Genomic DNA, 15318 nt, shown 5'->3' on the forward strand with positions numbered 1-15318 from the left:
CTCTGTCTGCTCAGAACTTGAGTATTTTCCAGCTCTGTGTGAAATACAGCCCCTCGTCATTCTTTGCCTAGCCTTAGGGTGCTTCTCCCACACATGCACACTTAAGTATTCAACAACAGGCTCAAGAGAATCTCTACAAAGTTTTTGGACCTCTTTTCCTGTGCAATTCCCTTCTCTCCAATATTCTGTCCTGATCATTCCAATCAACTCAGCCTTTCTAACCTCCAGTGTCTATTTCTGCAACTCAGAAATTTTGCAATGCTCTGCTTGGGATCCCCCTCTTTGAACTAGTGACGAAAGTGCCTCCAGGCATAAAGTTGGGCAATCTTAGGCTTCCCTCAGTTGTTTCTCTACTTTCAGGAATCACAGTCCTAGGCTGCCTGTCTTCCAACATCCAAAAGCGTTGCCTCATGTATTTTGTCAGTTTTCTAGTTGTTTACACTGCGAAGGGAAGTTCTGGACCCAGTTACTCCATCATGGCCAGAATCAGACATTTTCCCCTAGTATGTTTTTGTCTTTAAGGCATAATAATATCAATTACTTTGATCTGTGGACAAAATAGCCTGGGAAGGGTTGAAATAGAATAAAATGAATAAATAGAATGAAATGGAATAGAAACGTCATATGTGTCAATGAATATTGTGTTGTATTTATTATTTGTTAGTGGGTTTTTTGTCATTTGATTTAATTATTTGGGGAGGAAAGAAGTAGGAAAGACAAGGTCACTGGAAAAACATTTCACAACAGAAAGAACTATTTGATTAGAATCTTTCACAGTCTGACTGTTCCTTAGGTTGCTCTCTGTATCAGGAAGTACGGGCTAAATCATTCTATGATTCCAAGTCATTTCCTGATAGCAGTTACTTAACATAATGAAGTTTTATTTCTCATTCATGCTACCCATCCATTAAAGATGGGTTACGGGTTACAGCTCTGTTCCATGCCATCTTTATTCCAAAACTCAGCAGAAGGAGTAGTGTCCATCTAGGACATAAACAGTTTTCATGGCATAGGGAAACAATATATGACAATCTACAAGATGCCTCTTACAACTTCTGCCTTGAAGATGACACATTTCCAACTACATTGGCCAAAGCAAGTCACATGGCCATGCATTACTTCAACATGCCAAGGGTATAAAATTCTTCCACAAGGAGAGCACCACAGGGAAAAATATTAAAAATATTTTGTGCATATTAGTACAACCTACTATACTCCTATACCTGGCATCTTCTCTTTTGTTTTGGGTTAGCTCCTAACAAAAAGCCAGACTGCATCAAGAAATGGAGCTAGGCATTTGATTGTGGCTTTCATCCTGGAACTGCACATAGTCTGTGCTTAAATGACTATCAGCCATCAGAAGGATAAAGGGATCCTACACCTGCTGATACGCAGAGACCTCCAAAATATTTTTTTTTAGTGAACAACAGTAAGATACAAACTAGTGTTTATGACATACTTTCAATTTGTGTAAAAAGAAGAATATACTTATACATCTGCATGTGTATGCAGAGAAATAGTCTAAAAGAATGCACAGGAAATGAACGCTTCTTAAGTAACACTCAGGAAATATTTCCTTGGAGCAGAACATAGACTGGGAGAGATGTTCTTATCGTATGCCCTTTTGTACTATTTAAATTTTTTCAAGGGTATTTATTATTTTCCTAATAACTTCTTTAAAACTTTCTTCTTAGTGTACAGTGAAGAGTTTGGTATCAGTCAACCAATTTCTGCAGCAATGTTCTAGAGTCTCATAAAAAGCAAAACTATGGTACTACCCTGCAGAATGACCACAACAGAAATCAGAAAATCAATTGACAATGAACTCTCAGACCCACTTCACGAAGTTCTTCATAAATTCTGGAGATCAACCCAATGGAAAAAGAAAATTATGAAATGAAACATTCAAAATTAGATTCTAACATTGATGCTGTGGCTTTTTAATCTCATACAGATAAGAGACATTTAGTTCATGATACTCTGTTTCCTGAGACCAGAGTATAATGCTTATTTGTGCATCTTCTTTCCTGCCATGTTTTTCTCCCTCAAACTGCCACTGATGAACTACTCCAGCTCCTAATCTAAAAGCATCTACCTCCTGAGCATGGGAACGTGGAGATAACTTTCTAGAATGCTTGTGCCTAAACCTTACAATGAATAAACATTATTTTCCGAAGAATCCCTCCCTTCACAGCATTGGATTAGTGCCCCTTTTACTCAAGAACAAGGTCAGCTTCACACTGGAATAACGAATGTATTAACTAAGAAACTCTTGTTCTTATGATGACAGTCAGAAAATTTCACAGTTACCTCTATGGCTAAGCTTTAAAAATTTTAATGTTTAGATACTGAGCAATTTAGATACAAACTAAGTGTTTCCTGAAATTCTTGAATTCTCTATATTCGTAGAAGACAGAAAAATGGCTACTCAAAGATGCCTATGTCCTAGTCTTTGGATGTATAAATATGTTACATGACAAATTACAGGAAAAAAATGTATTAAGGCTGCCAATGGGATTAAGACTGCTGATCAGCTGTCCTTAAAATAGGGAGATCATCCTGGATTATCCAAGTGGGCCCAATGTAATCAAAGAGTTCTCCAAAGTGGAAGTGGGAGTCAGTGTTGGAGTGATGTGATGGGAGAAAGACTCGATCTGCCATTGCTGGCTTTGAAGGTGGAACAGGACCACAAGCCAAGGAATGTGGACAGCCTTTGGAAGCTGGAAAAAAACAAGGAATAGATTCTCCCCAGAGCCTCCAGAAGGAATGCACCCTGCTAACACCCTGATTTTAGCTCAGTGTAGCTCCATGAGACCTCCATCAGACTTCTGACCTACAGAACTATAAAGTAATAAACTTGTGTTGTTTTAAGCTTCTAAGTTTGTGGTAATTTGTGACAGCAGCAATGGTAAACTAATATAATATGTCTATTCTCCATGGTTTAACTATATAGAGCCTTGGGATCTCTTAGTCAGTATACAAACTAGTTTTATTGACAAGCCGGAGAGAGAAAGCTGAGATGCAGATTCTACAAACACATGATCATCTGTTTCACTTTTCATCAAAGCAGTTGAATATTGGAAGCCCGTTTGATGATCAAGCCACACGATTAACTCTGAAAGATTTAAGAATGAGTCGTGTTTCAACTGGATGCGAAATCAGTTGTTTTGAAGGGGAGGGTATAGCTCAACTGGTAGAGTGTATGCTTAGCATGCAGGAGGTTCTGGGTTCAATCCCCAGCACCTCCTCTAAAAACAAATAAGTGAACCTAACAATCTCCCCCTCAAAAAAAAAATATATATATCTAGCACAGGGAACAATATTCAGTATCTTCTAGTAACTTATGGAGAAAGAGAATATGAAAATGAACATATGTATGCTCCTATATGACTGAAGCATTATGCTGTACACCAGAAATTGACACAACATTGTAAACTGACTATACTTCAATAAAAATATTTTTAAAAGTTGTTTGGGAGAAAACGAACTTAGTCATGCCATGCACAAGCTTTCTATAGGACTTAACTGTTTTTTATGTGGTGAGATTGCACTGTTGTGCTAGCGTCTAACCCACCACTGAAACATATCTAGGGATTTTTATTTTTACTTGAAGCTTAACCAAATGCAGTATCTGTTTCATTGAGGGAATAAGGCAGAGGTGAGGAGACCATTAAGAACAATGTCCACAAGCTTATTTAGTATAACTTAATAACAAAACTTTTTTCCAAGAAAAAAATTGATCAGTACTTAAGTAGACCAAATGGATTGTATCAGCCATTTCAGAGAAAGACTAAGTACAGAAGAACAGCTAAAGATACAACTAAACCCACATCTGCCCTCATAGCTATGCGGTTGTGCCACATCAAACGTCAGACATGGATTTTCACTAACATCATTTAAATTTAAGGAAAAATGGGCAAGGACCTTGTCTGGACATAACCACTTTGTTCTAATACTCTTATTAAACAGATGGTTAGACTTCTGAAAGGATGGTGCAGAAGCTAGCATGCCTTGAGTCAGATGTTTGGAAGAAAGTGGATAATAAAACTTTCATCTATTTTTTTTTTTTTGCTCACTAGGTCAACAATAAGTGTTAGTCATGTTTATTTTTTAAAAAGCTGCATCAAAAAGAAAAATAGCTACATCCAGACATAACAGAAAATTTACACCAGAAGTTAATTCTTTATGCTAGTCTACGTTCATCACCTTTTCACTCATTTATTCCACAAAAGATTGTCTTTTATTAGCAACGGGGAAGCTGGACCACAGTGCATTCATTTTATAAATGAGATGTTGGCGTCACTATCACAAAAGGCTCAGAAAGAGGCTAGAGAATGTGGCATCACCACAGTGACCTGCTGTGACGGTGAGCATCCCAGAGGCAATGGACCACAGAAAACCATTAGAATGCTCTCCTCCAGGGACACGTTGTTTTTAACTCAACCACTTAAGGAATGATCAGAGACACAAAGTCAAGGAAGCAATCACTCTTCTGTGACTATTACAAAGAATGGAGTCTCTGGGCTCTTCTACAACCATTTGTGCAGATATAACCTAGAGAAAGGCTTCCCCGTCTCTGACTGGAAAATTACATTAGCAAGACAAAAGGTCTTACAAATGCCAAGGGGTTTTTTGTTGGTTCATTATTTGCTTGTTTGTCCCATTTTAAGTTTCTCTAGTTTTGTGTTTCAACTGTTTGAACAGAGATTAGGATGTGATTTGGGAGTTCGGAGAAGAGTGACCCAAGAGATGGCAATAGGGATAAAGGGGGGCAGGGGAGTGGCACACAGGAGAGCTTTGCAGTAATAATAGATTTTCTTACAGAAACCTGTAAGAAATTACCACTCAAAATAATAGAGACAGATTGTTAAGGAGGATACATAAAAAAACAGAAAGGTATTTATTAGAAGTCTCATTAAAGCTAACTTTCAAGGGATAATAAAGCTGTAGAAGGCTTTTCCATCAGCTGTGGGAATTTGCTTTGTTACTACTATTTCTGTGCTTTTGCGTTTTGGATTCAGTCTTATGAGTAGGTGTCTATTTCTTTCTTACATATTTTATAACATATATATCATGCATACATATGTTATAAAATACAGCATACAAGGGATAACATTTGGGAATGAGTAAGGTGACAGTAGCCAGTTAATGTTAACCCAGCCTTGCAAGTATTAATATATTACAAAGGAAAACCAATTTGTTCAGACTGTTAGCAAAGTAAAGCACATTTGAGTCAATATTTTAAAAGAGCTGCCTCGGGATGATTTCTCAAGGACATGTTGGGCATTAGCCAATTAAAATTGCTGATGTCAACAGTAACCATGGTTTAGATTTATGCTATTGCATACATAGGTTAGGGGAAATTGGTATTGAGTCATTACCAATGGTTAATTCCAGTAAGAACTGGTTATATTTTATTTATTGAGTGATGACAGAATGTACCTCTAAGCTTGGCCAGAAACTTTCCAAATACATGTTGCTAGTCAAAAGAGATTTGAAATAAATAGGCATAAATCGCAATTACTATTGTATGACTGCATAAAGCTCATAACTAAGTCAACTGGTTATGTATATATGGACATATATTTATAGGTTAAATTTTCTGTAAAAATTAACTTACAGAAAAAAATTTTGGAAATAAGATATATCAGAAAATACAGGATTTTTTCTTTTGGTGTCCTTTCAGATCTAAAGTTACTTTTTTCTTTTGTTTAGGAATATATAAATATACGAAGCTTAATTTGGTTTGTCTCTAAAATCATCGTTCTTCTTATTTTTGAAACAGAAATACCTGGAAATGAAAAAACAACACAGGAAGTTTTTTCAATGGTGGGGGTGGAGAAAGAACAAAATATCTGGAAAATTATTCTGTTTTTACCAAGTTAATAAATCTCACAACTTTCGACACGCACATACACATATTTCTAACTAAAAATTTTCCAAAGTGGCATCTTTCTTTTGACTTGAGTACATTTATCCATGTGCATCTAAATGCACACACTCATTTATCTTAGGATTCTTGTTTCTAATTAAATTGCAAAGGGGTATAAACATTTCAAACCTGGAGCAGGGTGTTCTCATTTATTATTGAAAGAACCTTGTGATCTCTAAATCCATCCATGTATACACTAGAGAGACCCAGGGAGATGTTGCAAGCATTTGTTCAGTTACCAGAGAGACAGTAAATTCTCACAGACTCAAAAGCTAATTATCCACAAACTAAATTAAAGTAGGAGTTGGTCAATTGTCCAGAAAGGATGGATTATGATAAGGCCAATGTTAAGCAAGTTCTCCTTTATGCAGTGTGTCTGTGCAGCCTCAGAACCCCTTTCTGCAAACTGGAGAAGGGAGCAGCATGGAGGGAGCTGTCGACCATTGTCTCCTCTCCCCCCCTGGAAGCCAGATCTGAGCTAGAAGTCAAATTTGGGGGAATCACAAATGCTCCACAGAAGCAGAGATCAGAGCAATCAAAACAACCCTGTCCTCTTCTACAGTAAGATCTGTGTAATTGTACCTCTCCTGGTCCAAGGATAAATTCAAAACCACTAGGCCAAAATGTGTGTCATAAACTGCCTTGCAGAGTTAAGTCGTCTTTAGAATAAGTATGTGGCAGAATCCTGACTATGTAAAAATTGGATCATTATCTGTTCTGGGACCATGGCAGGACTAGTCATATATTCTGAAATTCTGATCAATTAAACTGAACCATTATTTATTAGTAACTTACTATTCCTTGAATACAAGGATGAGTAATACATCATTGAAATCAATTTAGTGCATAATCATTCCCCAAAATATGTGATTCCCAAACTGATTGCTTTGGACTAGAAATCACTGGTAATTCCTGGCCCATCCCAGTGAGAAACCAGTTTCTCACTCTACCAGGGAGTTGCTCTTTCCCGCAGTCACATCACCTGTGAGTCACCCAATATATGCCAGGTAAGATTTTCTTGCTTGGTTGGCAGCTAGAGAAAGCCAATTTAAATCAGCATAAGACTCTGCAGAGGCAGAAGCAACCCAGAGGAGACAGGAGCGACCTGACAGCGCAGTCACTGCTGTCGCGAGGGACCCTCCTCTACAAGCCGACAAGAGTGAGACCACTCCAGAGGAGCTGCGAGGCAGAGGAGGCCGAGTTCAGCTTGGGTCCACTCTCCGGCTGGCGCAGTCAGTCAAGAACGACACCCAAGTGCTCATCAACTATCGCAACAAGAAACTGCTGGGCCATGTGAAGGCCTTTGACAGGCACTGCACGTGGTGTTGGAGAATGTGAAGGTGTGGACCAACATCCCCAAGAGTGCCAAGGGTGAGAAATCCAAGCCAGTCAGCAGGCACCACTCCATCCTCAAGATGTTCCTGCACAGGATTAGGTCATCATGGTCCTGAGGAACCCACTCATCATGGGCAAGTAGGGGCCTGCTCCCTGCCCTCAGAAATCACTCCCCTGTCCTGCAAAATCTTGTTCCTAGAGATGGGAATAATAAAGTCCTGTATTTTTTCTTTATATATAATCTTTTCGCTAAAGAAGGAGTGAAAAAAAAAAGATGGAAGCAGACAGAGGCGGAAAGGAGGGAGAGTGTGAAGGAAAAACACACTGGCTTAAAAAATCAAAATGTGCAAAGGACAGCCTTAGGGATGACTGGTACCAAGGACTTCAGTGATGTTACCTGGTTTTTTTTGCTTGTGGTTCTTCTCTGTGATGGTCCCTTTCTGACCAGAATTTCCAATAGACATGGAGGTGGCCTGGCCACCTGTCATTTTAGATGTATAGCCTTTTAATTTCAGAAACCAAAATTTCAAGCTCTGATTAGAAAAATTTCAGGAAAAGCCTCTGATTTTCCTGGTTTGTGACAGGTACCCACCCTGGGATAAATGTCTGTGGCTGAGGTCTCATCAGCAAGTCTCGTCCTAGCAACTCCCAGAATAGAGCATGATAAGGAGCAGGTACCAAAGAAGAGGAGAGGGTTTTGTCCAGAAGGAAAGAAGATGCTGTGCAAACAAAAGAGAAGCCACTCAACCTATAACATTTACCAAATTCTGAAAACACCTATAATTTAAGAATTGGAAGGGGTAACAGAAATCTATGGTTCCAGCTTTCCACCACTGTGTTTCTGCTCTGGGTACCATGTTTTAAAAGGGGCTGAGACAAATTAAAGGAATGTCTAGAGGAGGGATGGCATTATGAACTATACTATACAAGGCATGGTTAAAGGAACTGAAACTTATTACCTTACATAAAGGGGGACCACAGATATGTAGTGGAAAGAGGATATCCCTTTCATGTATATGAGGAAGTCAATTTGCTCTGTGCTGCCTGATTCTAGGGGTCACAAATGAGCCTACAGGAGTCAGAAAGGTAACATCTGAAAATAAAGCTAGCCAGACGTTAGAAAAATAATCGTACATGCATGATAGTACACATCACACTCAGCCACAGGATGTGGAAATCCATAGGGAGGGGAGGGCTCGGGAGAACTGAGTCTTTATGCCCCATCTAAACGAGGCAGTCCCTAATGTACAGCACAGGGAAATACATACAAGAGCTTGTGGTGGCTCACAATGAAAACAAATGTGACAATGAATATGCGTATGTTCATGTATAACTGAAACATTGTGTTCTACACTGGAATTTGACACATTGTAAAATGACTATAACTCAATAAAAAATGTTTAAAAATTAATCCTAGAATGAATGAATGAATGAATGAATGAATGAATGAATAAATAAATAAATAAATAAATAAATAAATAAATAAATAAATGGCAGTCCCCACTCAGGTCCAGATAATTGTTGCCCTTACTGTGAGAATGTGGGTGCAACACTGAAGATCTTTCTTTTTTTTAAGAAAAGCCAGAAGACCTTATTTTTATGTGAAACCTATTTCTTCAATGTTGGCTTATTATATTTTTTAAATACCACGTGGGGAAACAAAATACTATTTTGAAAGGGGTCCCTCATGGACCCCTAGTTTGAAATATCTGTCCTAGAAAGTAAAACTAAAACTCATCACTCAAAGTTCGTAACAGTCAGGGTCTTAGTCCTTATAATTTATATGGCGTTTAATGACTAGAACTCTTCAATCGTAATGTCATTGATGTTTTTTGAAGTAGTGAGTGCACTGTCTCTGGAGGTAGGTAAGTAGAAGCTGATGATCACTATTAAAGAGTATTGTGGAAATGAATCCTGCGTGAGGTAGTCTGACTGGCCCATAATAAAAGTCTACAGATTTACTTTGAAATTGTGGAAATGGGATCAGGAAATGTTCTCTGAGAGAGATTCTGAAGAAAGAGAAAATGTTTGAGAACTACATAATCCGCCTAGCTAAGTTAAACATGTTACTGAAGGAGATGATGGAGAAAGCCAGCGTGGCACAGAATTTCTAAGTGCAGGCAAGACCGCACTGAAGACTCATATATATCACATGTCCTGGCAATGGATAGGATTTTAATGGACTTAAATCCAAATCTCTTTCTGTCTAGGTACAAAAAAAAAAAAAGGTTTTCTGGCGCTATGCCATGTTTAAGGATGTTTGGAATGAGGAAAGTGTGGTTCTGGGGGGGGTTAGGTGTTCTAGACTCTTGTCTTCGGTCTGTTACTCATCATTCATGTGACCATGGACAAGTTACATTCCTCACTCTCCAAACGACTACAATCATTTCAAATTCAGTACTGCTAAAAACAGTATCGCCCTTTCTTGATTTCCCCATGTCAAGGGAAGCAGCAAAATTTGACTCTTCCTAGACTCCAGTGACATAGTCTCTTCCCACCATCACGAAGGAAGATCTCTGAGATGACATCATGAGCAATAAGCTAAAAAGGAAATTTGGGCTCTTGGTGTAGGAGGACAGTGTAAGGAATTTCCACTTGAAACCGAAGTCAGTGGGGTTCTCAGAATAAGGTTTATTGCTGAGCCACAGGCTTCATGAAGAGATATTCTGGGCATTACAAAAGTCAGACCTCCCCAGGGGCCTGATGAGTTCTGAGACAGGGCCATCTTCTTCCCATTTTTGCCAGTAGAATTTGGAGCAAGGGAGACGGTTCCATCTGGTTGCAGCTGTGTCCCTCAAACCTCCATGTAAAGAGAATATGTATATGTCAAATCATATGTATCTATCAAACTCAGTTATAACTTCAGAAATGATCTCATAAAGGAAAACATGAGCCATACTAAAAAGCAGTTATGGTGGCAGTTATGGTAGGGTAGGGTATAGCTCAGGGGTAGAGTGTGTGCTTAGCATGCACAAGGTCCTGAGCTCAATCCCCAGTGCCTCCATTAAAAGTAATAATAAATAAATAAATCTAATTACCTGCCCCTCAAAAAATCTAAAATGAATAAATAATTTTTAAAGCAGTTATGAGAATCTTAAACATTGCCAATGCATAGCCTGGATACATTTAATTTTTTTAAGTGACTGCAGAAAAATTAGTTGAAAGACATAATAGTCAATGTAACCTTAAATTTTGTTTAAATGTGATACACATAAAATTTGTCTGCAAAATTCATTTCCCTTTCTGCTGAAGAATATCAAAGACGTCATGAGACTAAAATGTTTAGTTAGTCCGGGGGGTTACACTATTGCTCTGTTTAGAAAAACTGGTTGAGGAAAAAATTTATTTTTAGACACTGAAGATCACACAAATACCATGACAAGCTCTTGCTAGTAAAATGATTCTGTCTTTCTCAGTAGAATTACCCAGCAATCAATAAATATTATTTGACTAATAACTAATTAATAATAAACAATTCCTGCATTTTAACTGAGAGGCAGTTTAGCAGAGTGAATCATAACCTGACCTCTAAAGCCAAAGTGCCTGGATTGAAATCCCAGCTCCACCACTTCCTAGCTGTTAAGTGTCTTCACTTCTGTAATTTGCTCATTTATAAAATAGTAACTTACATTTTATATTAAGTGGGTGTGGTGAGGATTAAATAACTTAAAATATGCAAGATAATGCCTGACCCAAAATTAGCGCCCTATAACTGTAAGCTATTATTACTGTCTCTTGTTTTATAAAATCCCTTGTCCATAGTTACTCACTACCCTGCGTCCTCTGTCCCGGGCACTGTGCCAGGCAGAGGAATAGCTGTAGAACTTCCTAAGCCAGCAGCAGGAGTCTGAGTGCTCCAGGCAGTGCATTCTCAAGTACAAAAACTAAACAGCAAGGTGGAAGCAGCTGCAAGCTTCCTTCTCCTAGCTAATTCAGTGCATACATGAGAAGCTACACGGAGGATGCTTCAAGGAGAGGTCACTCGCAATCTACTTGTGAAATTGGCAGTTAGATAGTTACCCACTCAGGTGACTTTTGCCAAATCTACATTAAACTTGCAGCTGGCTTAGATTCTTGCATTAGATGATGCTTCTAATTTGTGTTTTGGGTTAAGGCCCAGCTCCCAATGTGTGGAGAGACAGTTACGAAGGAGGAGGCCGCGTTATCAGAAGGCCGGGTGGGACAGTTTTTCTGGGAGCACTTTGTGCCAGTTCTCATATGTCTCCAGCCCAGGCCAAAATCTGCCCTCAGTTATGCATGCACTGCTTTCATTGACGTCAGTAAGAACGGTGCTCATGTAACAGGAGGCAGAAATTTGGCTCTTTGATTTTAATAGAATTAAATGCCAAAAGTTTTGCTGATGCAGGTTGCAAATTTAAACCCCAAAGGGTCAGGAAAATGCACCAAAATACTGTTCTGCTGGCAATCTCCTTTTCTGCACAGGCCATGTAATTAAGCGAGTCCTGAATTTCTCAAGCCTAACTTGGAAGCCCTTTGATTCTATTGTGCCTGAGTTGTGTGTGGCCGCCTGTTGCAGTAAGACCTTTAAGTATGATTCCAAGATTTTGTCTGTGGCTTCAGATAAAACTCTAACACATAACCCTAATTCACTGTCAGTTGCAGGATTCCAGCCCTGGTCTGGGCTTTAACAACAATACTGAAATCAGATGGTGGTGCCGAACAGACTCCACTCCCCACCTTAGATGACTGGGGAATTATGTAATGAAATTTAGGGGCTTAGCATTCTTAGAGTAATCAGACTAAGTTTCAGTCTAATTCACATTCAGACATATCCGTAGCTTTGTCTTAATATTTGTGTGGTTTTGTAAAAATTTAATTTAATTTTATGCAATGATGTTAACAATTGGATCTCCCAGACCTAAGCATCTGGTAGTGAGTTTCTGAGTGGTAAAACACTATTCAACAGAAATATTAAGCCCGGCCAATGGACCAAAAAAATTCCTTAACTAAGAGTGGAGATGTTTCTAATTCCTTTGTCCAACTATTCAAAGTCTGTTCCCTGTTTTGGGTTCAGAGAAGCGGGCTTTCTCTTGAACTGTTATTTAGAACTTGGATGTGTGCCTAAGTGTGTCTCTCGTGCTGTGAGTTTTCATGTGGGTGATGTGACCTAGCAAAGCCTGCTTGGCCACTTGTCACTTCTCATGTCCTCCTCTTCAGGGGAGAAGAAGATTATATGACTGGTAAAATTGGGAGCAAGAATAGAATACAGCTAAGCTCTCTCTTTAAGATCTTCCTGCCTGCAGAAAGCATGTACTCAACTCTGCTCCCATGCTGCAGATTTTACCCTGAGAAGGGAGGAGGTGTTGCCTGTGACTGAGGATAAAGCTTCATATTCAGGAGACCATATTCAGAAACCCGTCAGACCTCGACCACATTCTCCAACAGCTTCAGAAGCAATAAAGCTGCCATCTTGATATCTGTCAGCCTGACAGTTGAATGAAGGGAGGGTTAGGAGATAAACGATAAGAAGTTATTAGCTAATGTCAAAAATTGACTAGCAGACTAAGAATATTACTTAGAAATAGGGAAGCAAATATCAAGGGGAAAAAAAAAAACCTTGAAAGTAGTTGAAAATCAGACTGGGAGAAGAAGAGTGATGTGGAATAGGGTAAGAGGCCACTGTCCACACTCTCCTTCAAGGGTCAACCTTGTTTTGACACTTGGTGAGCAACTGGTGATTTAACACTTACGACATCATGGAACTACAACACATCAGACTAGGAGAGACTCTAAGAGATCTTATTCTCCAAGCTTTTCCAAACTGAGGGTCACAGCTGGTTAGCATGTCAGGAAATGAATTTATTGGGCTGTGCTGAACATTTTGAAATGAAATGAAATAAATAGATGAGAGGGCATTATAATCTGGATCATGATATAAAACATATTTTTGTTGTGGATTATGATTTTAAAACTCTGAAATCTGTTCAGTTTTTCAGACTTCCTACTCAACCCTCAATCAGTTTCCTTAACTGTCTATCCACTTTATCTGCCAAGCTGAGGCGTTCTCAGTGAGAGTATGCAAATCAAAATGCTTTGGAAATCATTAAGCCCAAACCACATTTAAGGTACTGTTTTGATTACTTGATGACGATGATGATGATGAGAGAAATGTGTGACTTTCTGTTTTGTGCAGCTCTTCAGCATGAAAGCAGCCATCATACCAGCCCCATCTCACACCCACACTCTTCTAAGAAGCTACTAATACCATGTAGGGTGTAGGCAAGAGCCCCTGATCAGTCGGGGGGTGGGGTCTGGTAGCATCTTCAGGCTGCAGGGAAGAGTAATGGCTATGGAAGACCTCGGAGTTATACAAACTGGGATCCAAATTTAGCTCCACCACTGACTATACAACTTAAGCTAAGTTATTTAACTTCCCTGAGTCTCAGGATATCACCACCATTATCACCATCATCATCAAATCAACTATTTTTGGTTTAGATTCTGGAAACAGAAAAAACATGCCTGACCCACGCTGGAGAAGCTGCATGCAGTGCTACTGAAGAGGCAGAGATGCTGCCTGAGCGGAGGGAGGGCAGGGAAAGGGGAGAAGTCCATGCAGTCATCTCTTATGACCTCTGCAACGCGCCCTTGAGACCTGCAGCTCTGGGCTCACATTTATCACCCAGGCCCTGTGAGCACCACGACTCTATCCGCTAGTTTTAGAGACATTTCTCAATCCCACGTCTCACATCCTGCTGTTTCTAATCTGACACATTTGACCCACTGGCATTTTGAGTCAAGGTTCCATGCTCAGTGTTCCTATGTACATCCAACCACACACTAGCCCAGAGTAGAAGAGCCTGGGGTCAGCTACGTTGGACAAGTGCTGGCCTTAGAGCTGGGAAACCTCAGCTCATAGCCCAGTTCTGCGACTTTCTCACGTGACCTTTGTTAAATCATTTCATCTCTCTGATCTTACTTCCCTCCTCCAATAGGATCAGATGAAACCAAGCAGAAAGGCAAGAGTCAAAATGCAATGAGTGAAAATTGGGGAATATCTGCATTTCCCAAAACAGAATGGCGTTAATGGCAGCCAAACAAATAACCACTACAACATATTTTATTTCAGAAAAGCGTTTAAGTAAATAAAAATGATAAATGCTCTTCTTTTTTAAGTTGATTTTTACTATTTACACAAAAAGCTACAACCTCAAGTTTCTCAAGTATGCTTCTCATCAATTTGAATAACTTCCTTTGACGTTCACCACCTATCACAATCTAGTTCTACCTACATTTTTTAACTTCATTTTCCACTGTTCCCTTGACTCTGCTCATCTTATGCTGCACCCACACTCAGCCTCAGCATTTCCCAAACGTGTCAACCATGTTCCTAACTCCATGATGTTTTTTCTTCATGCAAATGTTCTTTCTCCCTCCTCTAATGCCACACCTGCATTCAAGTCCAGCCCAGACATCACCTTGTCTGTGAAGGCAGCTCCCAACTCCTCCTTAAGAAAAACTGACTTTTCTCACTTCAGGACTCCCATAGCATTTAATCCACATGGATAGTGTAGAGAGTACCACAGGATATCATCACAGTTCTATTTCTTCCCATTATACCCTCAGCTCCTTGAGGGCAGGGACAACCCCTCCATCTTTGAATGTCCAGCCTTTCCATAGTGCCTGGCACTCAGCTAGCAGAATATAGTGAATGTTCGATCAAAGGGCAAAATTATCTTGACTTCTCATCATTTACAGCCTTCGACAAGGCAGCTTTCCTTCAGGCAGCAAAGCCAGTTAGGGGGCCCAACCCTTATGAGTCACAGGCAGAGCCAGCACTTGTGTTCATATTATAAATCAATTTTCAGGCTGGGGAGACCAGCATATGGTCACCAGACATTTTGCAATACGTAGGATAGTCTCTAGTTTGGATTAAGATGCATGGTAACTTTTTTTAATTCCTATATGGGGGATATTGGGAATCTTGGGAACCAGGCAGGCTGTGGGGCTCCCACCACAGTTACAGAGTGACTATAAAGAGGGACAGTCAAGGGGTCTAGATCCTTTGAACCTTCCCACCCTCCATCGTA

General features: G+C 39.6%; 1 pseudogene; it reads left to right on the top strand.

Moving 5' to 3' along the window:
* The first annotated feature begins 2923 nt into the window (after window positions 1-2923).
* On the top strand, window positions 2924-7409 carry LOC116284790 (small nuclear ribonucleoprotein Sm D2-like; annotated as a pseudogene).
* The last annotated feature ends 7909 nt before the right edge of the window (window positions 7410-15318 follow it).

The sequence above is a fragment of the Vicugna pacos genome, chromosome 21, assembly GCF_048564905.1.
Source record: "Vicugna pacos chromosome 21, VicPac4, whole genome shotgun sequence".
NCBI lineage: Eukaryota > Metazoa > Chordata > Mammalia > Artiodactyla > Camelidae > Vicugna > Vicugna pacos.